Genomic DNA, 13,069 nt, shown 5'->3' with positions numbered 1-13,069 from the left:
TTGAACCCATCCGTCAGATTTTAAACGTTAAAAGTAAGACAATAACGTTTATACCCCTGACTTTTTTTATAAAATCAAGGAAATTAATGTCTAAATCTGACAGAGGGGGTTAAAATTGACTGAAATTGAAAGTTCAGGGATCCAAATTGAGAGTTTTTGAAATTTTGGGGCTTCTCAAATCGCATGGTAATTCAGGAGTTTAAAGTGAAATTACCTCTAAAAATTATATTTTATTTCTTAATTATCTTATAAAATTGGCATGAGAGTCCAAACAAACCAATGGATCATTCCTTATATATATATATATATATATATATATATATATATATATATATATATATGGATTCAGGGTATTGCACCATGCAACAGTTTTTAGTATGGGCAGTTTAATAAACAGCTCTAAACACGACAACACATAAAAGAGATTTAAAAAGGGGTGAAAGCCATGAGGGTGGCCGAACTACCTCGACTAGGGGGTAGAGTTTCTGCCAACAGTTTCATTGGCTTGGCCTGCTTTCATGAATTTTTTCTTTACAACTTTACTTTTCACCCACATGAGAATGGTTAGTTTATCTGGTTAACAGTCAATAATTAGAAGCAAAAAAGCGAAACTAAATGAGAGAGAAATGTCTAACCTTATCGACGTCTACAAGAGTTGTGCTCTCCGAAAAAGTTCTGTATCACTTTATGAATGAAAGGGGTGCCGTTGACATGTTATTACTTTCCCATTTAAACAACGGATTATTAACAATAGATATATACCTGGCAATGGTGTTATCAATATTGAAGTTATTCTCTCCTATTCTAACTCCATTATAATCTGCTCAACATACTCTAATTTTTGGTGTTCAAATGTGTAGTCTCATCTCATCACAGCAGATACAATTGTAACAAACTCTTATGATTACATTTTACAGATATGAATGTTAAGGAAGAAGACCAATCGGCCTCATCCACCAAGTCAGCAATTAAGTCAGCAGTACAATCACAATTGATATCTCCGGATAAACTCACTTCAGAAATAGATGAGAACTTATCTTGTGATCGTCAAGATAAGTCATTCACTCTCAACAAGACTCAACCCTCAACAAGACCAAGACCAACTCTAAATCTTCAAGAATGCTTGCAGTGAAGATAGGAGTAATTCTAAGTGGCCTACTTGTGTCCTACTTGTGTCTTACTAAGAATGATGTGGCTATTAAAATCACTCTTTGATCAAAATTCAATAATAATCAATCAAAAGCCCAATGACGATTTTAATAGTCACATCATTCTTAGTAGGACACGAGTAGGCCACCTAAAATTAATCGTGAAAATAGAGATCAACTTATTATCATTAGCTAATACATATACGTTTGTATCTTTAAGTTATTATCAAGTTAGATTGTTAACTTGATAATTATCATACTTGTAAAACTTATCTTGTAAAAGCCTATTTATAATTAATGAGAATGCAACAGAATAATTCATTCCGCCTAAAGCAAAGTTTACTTGCTTTCTTTCAATTAATTATACAAGCAATTCTGGTCACTTAACCAACACAGTTCCCATCACTTCTTACAACAAGTACTCCTCTTTTTACTAGCCTCATCTCCTCACATTTAACCGCATGAATTTGCACATTTGTTCTGATGAAGTGTTATAACCCATTGAATTTCCAAGAGATATACCATCAGTAACGCACTCTAGACCTTCAATGTGGTTCAGTAGTCAACATTCATACCCAAACCTGAATCAGTAAACAGAGTTAAGTTGGCTTAGTAGTCTCCAAGGGATTTCTCTCCTACAGGAAATCTAACAAATATAGCAGTCACCATAGATTAAATAATCAGCAAATATAGCAGCAATTTTGACAGATATATAACTCAAAGCTAAAAACTTCTTTCCTCGCATCTACTATCTAGACTTGCAAAACTTACATATCCCCCAAACCCAATATGCTTTTCCCTTTCCACTAACAAACCATAAACCGAAAAAAGCACTAAACAAAACAAGCTACACATACTCGATCAATGAAAGGCAGATTGTTGTTCTCCATGAGCTCTCCTGCCGTTGATTTGTCTCCACCGTCAACCATCTGGCGGGCATCTCCTCTTACTTCCTCTTGAGATCTTGCACCGTGGCATTAACGTTGGTCTCATTATGCCTGGTATCGTGAGATCCTTCATGATAAGGTCTCACATGATAAGGCCTGTCATGGTGAGATCTCTCGTTTTGGACAATCGAATGATGGCTGCCATGAATAGAACTTGTGTGATGGTGGTTTTGAGCCCGCTTCCCGCTGTGGATCTCTTCACGTCTCTCTCTTTCGCGCCTCTCTTCACGATCTTTTGCTTGCCTCTCTTTACCCTCTCGATCCCTCCGGCCATTACGGCCTTCGGCGATCGTGAGCCTTGTAGCAAGATCATCATTCTACTTCATTAGTGCGCTGGGTGCAGCAGCTTGATTCTCGGGTTGAGGATATGAACATGTAGTCATCATATCGGATTGTAGATGGTAAGAACTGACAGTGCCAAACTGAGTTTTCCGAGGTGACATGGCACATCTTCCAGGGAGTGCTGCGGTGTCCGGGGTCACGTCGGGCTGCACAAAAAAAGCAAATAACAAGGATCAAAATGATCGGTGGTGTTCCGGCAGGGGAAGCTCTGATGCCTATGTCAATATTTTGAGGGAAGAGTGTATAAGCAACAAAGAGCTAGAGAACAAGAGTTGCACTTACCTTTGGTTTAAGTTATGACTTGTATTTATAGGCATGGATTAGAGTTTGTTCCCCGCACGTTTCGGCTCTCGCATCCCTCAATATTTGCTAGGCAGTTATTCGCGAAGGATAGAGTTTGTTAGCTGCCCAATGATCTTAGTAGCCTAAGATTGTGGGATAAGTGATTTGGCCTTTGCTGGCGTTAGATAAGAATGCCCGAGTAGTTCTCGGTCGGACGTGGATAGTTCAGGTGTTGACAACAAGCCTGTATTTTGATAAGTGTAGATGACTATTTGAATTTGAATGATATTCTATCATGTTTGTGTGGGGATAACATATATCTATCATGTGAGATAACTAATCTATCCTTGGTATAAGACTATTATGCCCCGGAGGCTGACTAGCTGTCGGGCTTCAATGACCGAGCCTTCATGTGGACTTAGTCTTAACGAGTTTGATAGATCTTTGGGCCGTGAGGCCTGTTGGGCCTTAATGTTGGCCGATCCATGACCCAACAGTGACTAAGATCATCTTAAACAGCCAAGAGCCACAAGAACCAAAAAAAAAAAAAAAAAAATTAAAAAAAAAAAAATTCCTATATTGACCAAATTAAGACCTTCCAAGTTCCACAGAATCCCATCAAATAAACAGCAGCAAACCCATAGTCAAAAATTCCCAATATTGTACCCACCTTCCCATGCCACCAACTCCTCAACTATTAAGACCAAAAGTCATTTTCGAGAGATTCGGCTTACATGTTGTTATTTTATTCAAATACTCAAATCTCAATCCCTTCTATTAAACAAACTATAATTAATCTTAAAAAAAAAAAAAAACTATAATCTTTTTTCAATACATTTCTCATTCCAATCTCAATAATCACCATAACATGAACAACATAAAATGAATTCACTGCACAAACAGCTGCACAAATTAAGAACAAATTTTTATCATCAATCTAATCCATTAAATTCCATATACTAATCAAATTTAACATGCTCAGGAAGTTGACTGCACCAGGTGGATGAAAAAATAACAATGACTCTGCACAAAAACCAGAGAGGAATTCTTCAATGTCCTACTTTCCCGCTTAGATTAAACAAATAGAAAACCAAAAATGACTATGTTTTTCAGGGCCCTTTCTCTTTCACTATTTTTATCACCAGACGAACACATTGTTTGTCATGCCGGTGCTTGTGTGCGGCCGTATTGTGCCCACATACATACATATACATATATACATGAGAGAGAGAGAGAGAGAGAGAGAGAGAGAGCCTTGGAAGGAGGGAGAGCACCAGAGAAGAAGTGAGGGAGGCCACCGTGAGACTGGACAGCGTAATCAAAGGAAGACAATGAGAATGCTCGGAGCTCAAGGTCCTGAGAAAAGGGCGGTTCAAGAGCTCTGCGAAACGAGGTCGTATCGGTGCTAGGGTTTGCATTTGCAACGGAATCATCCTCTCAAACACAGACTGCATAGAAGCTGACAAGCTGTATTGGCTAGGTAGCATTTGAAAACTCTGTGAAATCCTCTTGCGTTTTAACCCTTTTCAACACCTTGTCGTTGTACTAGAATCTTACTCCAAAAAAGGTTCCCATTGTTCTTTGCAAGCAATTTTTGTTAGAGCTAATTAGTTTAATCTTAAATTTGGTTCATGTAAGTGAATCATTACCATAAGGCGCTTTGATATGGACAAATTTTTCTACCCATTTAGTTTCGAGGAAAATTGGCTTGAAAATTTTTTTCAATCTATTAATGTAATATCTGTTTTTAGAACATATAATTCTTATGTGTATTTTTAATAGGATCAACAATAAAAATCACATAAATTTCAATTTCTTCTTAGAAGAAAAGTTTGTCCTTTTCATATTTTACCCTTTCATCTAGATGCTCAAAATGCTTAAAAAAAATTTCTCGGTCTTTACTTATTTAGTACTACAAAAAAAGAAATCTCATCTTAAACAAAAATATCTCATTGAACGGTATAAAAAAAAATAATTATTCATTGAATAATTGTTCATCGGACACATAAAATAGAGACAGGATAAATCAATACAAGTATAGAATTACTAAGAAATAGAAGAAGAAAAAAAGTCTAGAATTACTAGGGGCATTGTCTTGATAAGAGATATTCCCAAAGAGCACGATTTTTAATTGAAAAAAATAAAAGACACTAAATGCAAGGCTTTGTAATCCGTCATATTCTGCATCAAGGAAATGTCATATGGACTTATCAATCCGCATTTGCTCTTTTGCCACATCAATCATATCAGGCCTTTCTTCACCTTTCCCTCGGACGCATGCCAGCGCAAGTGTTAAAAAAGCTTTCACTTGTTGCGCTTGTCCATCTCCTCCTTCCTCCCTCAAAATATTGGGATCCACAAATTCAGTCACCTGCTCGATCGTTTGGAGCATGATGATCTTTCACATAGTTATTAACTAATGACTGATATTTTGTTGACCGCCTAAGACTATCTATAACACTTTTCCCTGTTAAGAAAGTAAGTAAAAGCACACCGAAGCTAGACGTCACTTTTCTCGGTGACACAGCCAAACTTTAAATACTCAGGGTCACAGTACTTAGACTCGATGTACGTATCATCACTTGCATGAGATTCATGAGGAGGGATTGTTATGGAGACTGAGAAGTTGCAAAGTTTAGGAACAAAGTGTTGGTCAAAGAGAATGCAGGTGGGTCTTAAGGATGACTGGCCTGAGAAGAGCAGTGTACAGATATGCAATTGCATTTGCAAGCTGCTTAGCAATACGCAACCTAATCTTCCATGGTAGGAATTCTTCATCAGCTCCAAAACCTCCTTTATCATTGAGAGCTCCATTTGCAGAGTATTCATGCACAAGAGCAGGTATAGGAAACTCTAAACAGCAGCGTAAGAGTTTTAAAACGTTCTTATGGTTGCTCATCTGGGTTGCAATGACGATGTCACGTATAGCATAGGGCCGAGCTTTATCCTCCCCCAAGGACGAGCTTGTGAACTCTTAACAATGATTGGGCGATCATCTAGATAACCCTTATACATATCATAATTCAGATCAACAATATAATCATCCATATCAAATATGGTCTCCTTATTATGAAATGCACAATTTTGCATAATGTGAGTTGAATCGAAGTTGTTTGTTGCTCTGATGATCTCCTAAGCAGAGAAATTTCGAATGGAATTGCATTTTCCATTACTTGAAGCAATCAGATCCTCTAATAAAATAACTCCATTTTTCAAAAATGATTTCTCTGTTTCTTCCAATCTTTTTTCCTCTTTTTCTTCCTTTTTATTCATTCTCAAACAAAAAAGCCCACCTAAACTGATGCTTGTCCTCTTAGACCCTGAAGATATATAGGAAAAATAGGAAAGCAAATGATCAAACGGGAGTGCTCTGTCCCAAACGCAACACACTTTCATTAATCAAAAACCATCGCTTTCATAAATGAATTTGAAAAATGCTGCTACCATATCTCTACAAAATGACGTATCAATACAATTTAAATTTTGGTTTTTCAGGTTAGTTTTATATTAACAATTTTGTTTTGTTTTTGTTTTTTTTTTTTTTTTTTGATTGTGAACATACAAGAACAGTGAGACAAAGAGAGATGAGGTTAAGCTAGAGATGGGGTAAAAATTAAGTCTAGTCCAAATAAAAATACAATTTTGAAATTTTTTTGGCCCGTTGGCCGGACCACCCTAGGGGTGTGGCCGGCCACCCTAGTTTTTTTTATTTGATTTTATGTATTTATTATTTTAATTTTAATTTTAATTTTCTTTTTTTAAAAAAAAAAATTAATTAATATTTTATTATTTAATTTAAGTAGGACAGGTTGCATCGTATGAGCTGTTAAATAAAAATGAATGGCCAAGATTGAAAATTGGAGAATCTCCAATCCTCCCCATAATGGGAGGGGATCCTAATCCTACTTTTTAAAAGAAAACATAGTGAGTCTGGCGTTATTTCAAATGTGATTGATCTAATTGTTGATTGTGATTGGAACATCAGTATTGTAGAATAAAAATATAATTTTTAACATTGTATACCCAGTTGAGAGATTATAAAATAACTGAGACATTTTCATTTGACGTGAATTGTCGGGCAGTGACAATCTCTTTCTCTCTTTTCTTAGTGCTCTTAAACTGTGGGTTTTGTGAGAATTACTCAAGTAATTCTGGTAGTATGGTCCACTGGCAAGTGAAGTACTGTTTAATTTTGTTGTGCATTAATTTTTTACTAAATTTTCTAACACTAGTATCAAAGCCATTGATTATTTTGTTACTGCGAATATTTTTCAAGCAACAATAATTGCGTTTGCTTCTTCTTTTTTTTTTTTTCTTTTTTTTTTTTTTAAAAAAAAAACCAATGGCCGAATAAATATATATATATATAAAAAAAAAAAAAAAGCTTTTTGGAATAAATAAATAATTAGTTACTGTAGTTGGCCCAAATTACAAATTGCTTCATCTCGTATTAAAGTAAAATCAATTTGATAGTTTGATGGCCTACTTTAGTACATATTTTTTTTGGAATATCTAAAGAACCGTACATTTGATTTTACTTTAATACGACATGAAACAATTTGTAATTTAAGCCAACTATAGTAACTAATTAATTATTCCAAAAAACATTTCTTTTGTTTTTATTTGTCCATTGGTTTTTTTTTTTTTAAAAAAAAAAAAAATCGTTTGGGTTTTTTTTTTTTTTTTTTTGTTTAGTTTTTTTTTTTAGAATTATTTTATTTGTTAAAAGAATATGGGTATTATAGGAATATAAAAAAAATAAGTGGTCTTTTTGATAGATTTTGGTAGTTTGGGGATTACTTTAATACCTTTTGAACATTGAGGGGCTATATTGCACACGACTCGTAGTTTGAGGGTTTTTTTATATTTTTTCCATAAAAAAAAATAATGGGAAATGTCATAAAGAACCTTTGAACTACTGCGCGTTTTGAGAAAACCCTCCTAAATTTCAAGAACTCTCAATTTTACCTTTCGAACTTTCAATTTGATACAATTTACCCAATTCCGTCAATTTTTAACGTTAAACCCTAACGGAAACTCCTAAAAAGACAAAATTACCCTTCAATTTTTTTTATAAAAAAATTGAAAAGAAAAGGTCACAAGGTGGCCCAACCGTGGGTCACCTTGCGATTTTTTTTTTTTTTTTAATTTTTTTTATAATAAATTTATTTATTTTAAATTTTTAATGTGAAATTAAGGGCAAATTTAAAATTTTATAAAAAAGTCAGGGGTATAATGGTCATTTTATTACTTTTAACGTTTAAAAAATTGACGGAGGGGGTAAATTGTATCAAATTAAAAGTTCATGGGATAAAATTGATAATTTTTGAAATTTATAAGAGTATTCTCAAAACCTGTTATAATTCAAGATCTAAAATGAAGTTTTTTTTAAAAAAGCCCTAATATTAACCAAATTTAGACCTTCCACATAATCCCATCAAATAAACAACAACAAACCCAAAGTCAAAATTTCCCAATATCGAACCCGACTTCCCATGGGATTCAAGTATATGATCTCCCCCCCCGGCGCGCGAATACCATGACCACCAGAAATGCCATTGCCATTGGCAAAGGTTTAGGGCAGCTACTTAAAGTTGCTCAATGTCAATTCCCCCAACTCATCCTCTGACTTTCCCTCAAAACATGTCTCCAATCCTATCTCACTTTACGCTGCAAGAAATGACCCCTCCCTTGAAATCTCATTAAATGTCCTATCTTTATTTCAGAAACCTATACCTTTCTTTTTTCCAAAATCCCTGCTAAATTCCAAAAACTTTTTAAAAAATAAAATAAAATCCTTATAAATTGTTTTTTTTTTTTTAATTAATAATTTGAAGAGTTCTTTTAATTTTATGAAGGGTCTTTTGTCCTTAGAGGCATTTTGTTGTAAATTTTGGGAGAACCTTAACACTATTTGTTGAAGCAGTTTCTGGCACGATGAATTCAAGAGAATCTAAGTCTTCAAGCTACACCTTTCGTGGTTCGCCTTTCTGTAAGCCTTTTAGTAAACCTACAAAATCAAAGCACACGTTAAGAGGATGCGCCAGGTGTTATCCGGCAGTTCCTCCTCCGATGCTTAAGTCTGTATGTATATTAGCTTAGTATGCATATTCGTAGTCTCTCATACCTTTGGGGTGAAGCATTTTATAGTTGAGCAAGCGGAGGTGGTTACGATGGCCGGGCAGAGGATCTGGGATTTGGGCGTAACGGCCAGAAGAGTTAATATTTGTGTTCCCTTTCTTTGTGACCGGTAGGAGGCCGTTGCATTCGTTGATCCGAGGATGGCTTGTATCTGCGAGGCATCTTTAAGAGTAGGATCGTAACCGTCTCAGTGATCCTGCTATGCGGGAGCTGTCTATGTGGACGAGTCTTGTCTCTGATATGATAGATGTATCTGGATGTTAAGTACGGGAGGTTTATTGTGACGCCGTACTTGGACTTTGGCCGTCCGAGAGCATAAGGGACGACGTTGTATCCATTGCTTTGCATTGGGTGCATTTGGTGAGCCCATTTGGATGTACCGGGCTTTCTTGGGCTCATGGGCCTTTGACTTGTGGGCTTAGGCGATGGGTTTATGTGTAACAGTTACCCCCCAAATTCTTTCTGCCGAGACTTCGGAAGGAGAGAATTTAAACTCTTGATCTTTTAGTGGTGTTCTTTTTCAAGGGTGGACCGCTCAAGTGTCTTTCCTTGCTCGGTTCCCTATAGCCATTTTTCTTGGTGTCTTAACCATTTAAGGAACCTGACATTCGCATGTCCCGGATATTCCGAGATTTGTTGCAATCTTACGATTTTCAAATCTTTTGTCTTTATCCACGTAAATGCACCGTTTCTTGTCCACGTGTTTTGCTAGGCATGATTCAAAAATGGACGAAATAGATTCCAATGTGTGAACGGTGCCAATGGTTGTGTTTTTTAAAGGGAAAGTTGGCTTGAGTCTCTTCGGTTTAGGCGTGACTACAGGCTCATGATGTTCTTGCATTAAATGCCTTGCGTCTTGTTCGAGGTTTCTTCTCCTATAAAGATTTCGCCATCAATCTTCATTGTTTAAGCCTTTTAGATTTCCATTCATTTCTTAGGTCTTAGAGCATTTGATTTTCCTAGTGGCCATGTCTTCTCAGAAACTTCCAGTTTAGGTTGACGAAATCGCCGATGAGCAATCATCGGAGACTCCTTTGACTCGCCGCTTAGGCGGTTCTTCAGCCAGAGTGCGTCCAGTTGGTGAAGGATCTCCTTCATCCTTGCGCTTGGACTTTGCGCACTGGCAAAGATCCTACTTGTCGGTGGAGGACGAGAGGGTGCTCCACCACAGCTATGACATACCCTCGTCGGTTTCGTTGTATTTTCCAGATGACTCTACTGGAATGGTGGGTGGTCCTGGGGAAATCTGCGTTCATGAACGTATGTTCATGGCAAGAGTTCGTCTACCCTTCTCTCCCATAGTGAGGGAGATGTTATCCTTCTTGGGGGTGGCCCCCGAATGGCTAGCGTTATTTCATGGCTACCCTTCTATTATGGCCTTCTGTACTCTCAGGGAAGACCCTATCGATCCCCGAATTCTTTAACATATTTGGGCCTCATTTTTATCCCACTTCCGAGATGGTCACCATTATGGTTCGTAGGAAGAACCAATTTATTGAGCTCGAGAAGACATTCTCCAACAACAAGCATTGGGTGAAGCAGTTCTTTTACATATCCGAGACCTGGGAGGTGTCGACTTCTGAGGTTCTGCCCTTGCAGCATTCTGTTCCCTGGGATTGGGGAGTCTTCCGAGAAAGCTATAAGTGTTTTTGATTCCTCCTATTTTCTTCTTTATCCTACTTCATACATCCTTACTTCCCTTTCTACTGCAGGGAAGGAATGTCCTGCGTTGAGCTCGGAGCAGCAAGGCCGAGTTGACTACATCCTGGAGTATTCTCAGCTTCCCTAGAACGAAGATTGGATGCTTTTTGGTAGCATCGTTAATGATTCCACTCTTCGGGAGTGCCTGGGGTACCAGATTCCAATGGACAAGGTTGTCTGGGATCGTCAGTGTAACGACCCAGGGAAAAGCGCTAGCCACATCTGCGCTATTACCCCAAAAGGACTAGTCAATTTGGAGTTTCCCTAGAATTCATTATAAAGCCCAGTTTCACCTAGTAACTAGGCAATGTGGGACTTAGCACCCATGACTATCTTTATAAACTACCCACTCTATGTGGGCTTCTTCTCATCTTCCCAATATGGGACCGGGGTGTTACAAACTCCCCCTCTTAAATTCCTGACGTCCTCGTCAGGGCTACGTCTTGCAGTGCTCTAATACGTACCACATGGCCTGGCGTTAATAGGTGGCTCTGATACCACTTGTAACGACCCAGGGAAAAGCGCTAGCCACATCTGCGCTATTACCCCAAAAGGACTAGTCAATTTGGAGTTTCCCTAGAATTCATTATAAAGCCCAGTTTCACCTAGTAACTAGGCAATGTGGGACTTAGCACCCATGACTATCTTTATAAACTACCCACTCTATGTGGGCTTCTTCTCATCTTCCCAATATGGGACCGGGGTGTTACAGTCAGGGGAACCCTAAGAGACCAAATCCCACTGGTGACAAGGTGGTTTCGAAGTCACCTGCCCAACCCTCGAGCAAGAAGAGTCGAGCACACAAGAATGTCTCTTCTTCGGGCAAGCTGGCTATAATTACAGCGTCTGCTTCAATAGATTCCAGCCAGGCTTCAAAGCCATCGGGTTCCGATGTTGAAGGCCAGGTTTTTTCGGCTCCAAAGTCTGCAACAGATCCGCCGGTGTTGAAGAGGAAGGCTGATAGAGGTAAGGCACCCTTGGAACCACTTGCGAAGAAAGGGCGTGTGGACAAGTCAAGGGACCTTCTGGACGTATTGTCTTCTGTTCAGTCTGATTCTGTACTGATAAATTTTGGTCCCCCTAGTGGCTCAAACAAGGCTTTAAAGCCCATTTCTACAATGGAAGCTACTCCTCTCCACATAGTACCCTTGGAGGCGCGACCACGGGAGCTGGGAGAGCCAGTGGCCACTCGTCGTGAGACCTGTATTGCATCTCCTTCTAAGGATAGGCCTGTAGACCCCCCAGTTGGGCCCTCCAATCAGCCTCCTGTATATCGAGGACAACCAATTAGGGGGCATTCCGGGAAGAGTTCTCCGATTATCAGATCTTTGGCCTCAGGTTTGGTGGGAAACCCTTTGTCGGTAGTCACCAGGCTACTTCTAGCGGACTATACCCAAGGAGAGGGTCGGCTTACTCCAAAGATGTTCGTGGACAAGTTGATCCCTTGTCATTATTCGGTAAGTTTTGTACACTTCTTCCTTGTTTTTTTTTTTTCGAGTGCCTTTGCTGTTTCTGACGTGATTTCCCTTCCTGTAGAGCTCCTCTCTTATCATGAGTTGGTATAAAGAGTTTCAGGAAGCCCAGCGAGAGTATGCTGATGAGAGAATCGAGCTTCGAGGCTTAGTTCAGAAGCTGAGCAAGCAGCAAGCGGCCTCTGTTCTCAAGACCCTTGTTCTAAGGTGGAGAGTCTTTGCAGTCTATTGGTAGGGAAGGAGGACGAGCTTATATTGATCAAACAGAGGCTTGGTGAGTCAAAGTTGGCCAATGCCCATCTTTCGACATGCCTCGACGTTGCCAACTGGGACTGCCCGGAGTTGGCGAAGCGGGTTATGGAGGTGGAGTCCACAGTTGCCCAATTGGTTGCAGAAAATGCAAAAAATGCAGAGGAGCTTTCTAAGCTTCAGGTTTCCGAGAAGCGCTTTCAGAAACTTTTTGAGACGCTTAAGGCTCAATTAGCTTAATCAGAAGATGCCCATGAGAAGCTTGTAAGTGATTTGGAAGCTTCCCGAGCCAGATGTGATCGATTTCGCCAAGGGTACCACTATGGGAAAGCTAAAGCGATTCATTACCTTGCGGAGCTATCGTTTGATCCTTGGCTTCAGGACTTGTTGTGGGCCTGTGGGTTTCATTGGGGTTTTGAGAATCATCGGTACCTCACCATCCATAAAGATCAGTTTGGCATCAACCCTGCTACAATGGAGTTGAATTTCTTGGAGGTGCCAGCTGCTGCTGTTGACGAAATAGTTGACGCAGGCAGAGAGTTGATTCCTGATGCTCCGGAAGTCAATGTGCATGGGTTCCGCCCATAAGCAAATTTACCCCCCGAGCCTTTTGGTCTCGAGATCCTCATAAATGATGATACCAATGAAGTGGGAGCGGTTTCCCATACTTAAACATTTTTGTTTGTTTTGTATAAGGACTTTTGATCCTACTTATTTGAACTGCTGTTGGTCTTCTTGATATTTTTTGGATGCTTTGAATGCATATCTGGACTTTCTTTGATCTTCC

The 13,069-nt window shown here is 38.8% G+C and overlaps 1 pseudogene; it reads right to left on the bottom strand.

Moving 5' to 3' along the window:
- Positions 1-4,916: 4,916 nt before the first annotated feature.
- Positions 4,917-5,992, bottom strand: LOC148586174 (non-functional pseudokinase ZED1-like; annotated as a pseudogene).
- Between the last annotated feature and the right edge of the window lie 7,077 nt (positions 5,993-13,069).

The sequence above is a fragment of the Corylus avellana genome, chromosome 4 (assembly GCF_965113065.1).
Source record: "Corylus avellana chromosome 4, dhCorAvel1.hap1.2, whole genome shotgun sequence".
In the NCBI taxonomy this organism is placed as follows: domain Eukaryota; kingdom Viridiplantae; phylum Streptophyta; class Magnoliopsida; order Fagales; family Betulaceae; genus Corylus; species Corylus avellana.
This window is presented reverse-complemented; position numbering and strand designations above follow the sequence as displayed.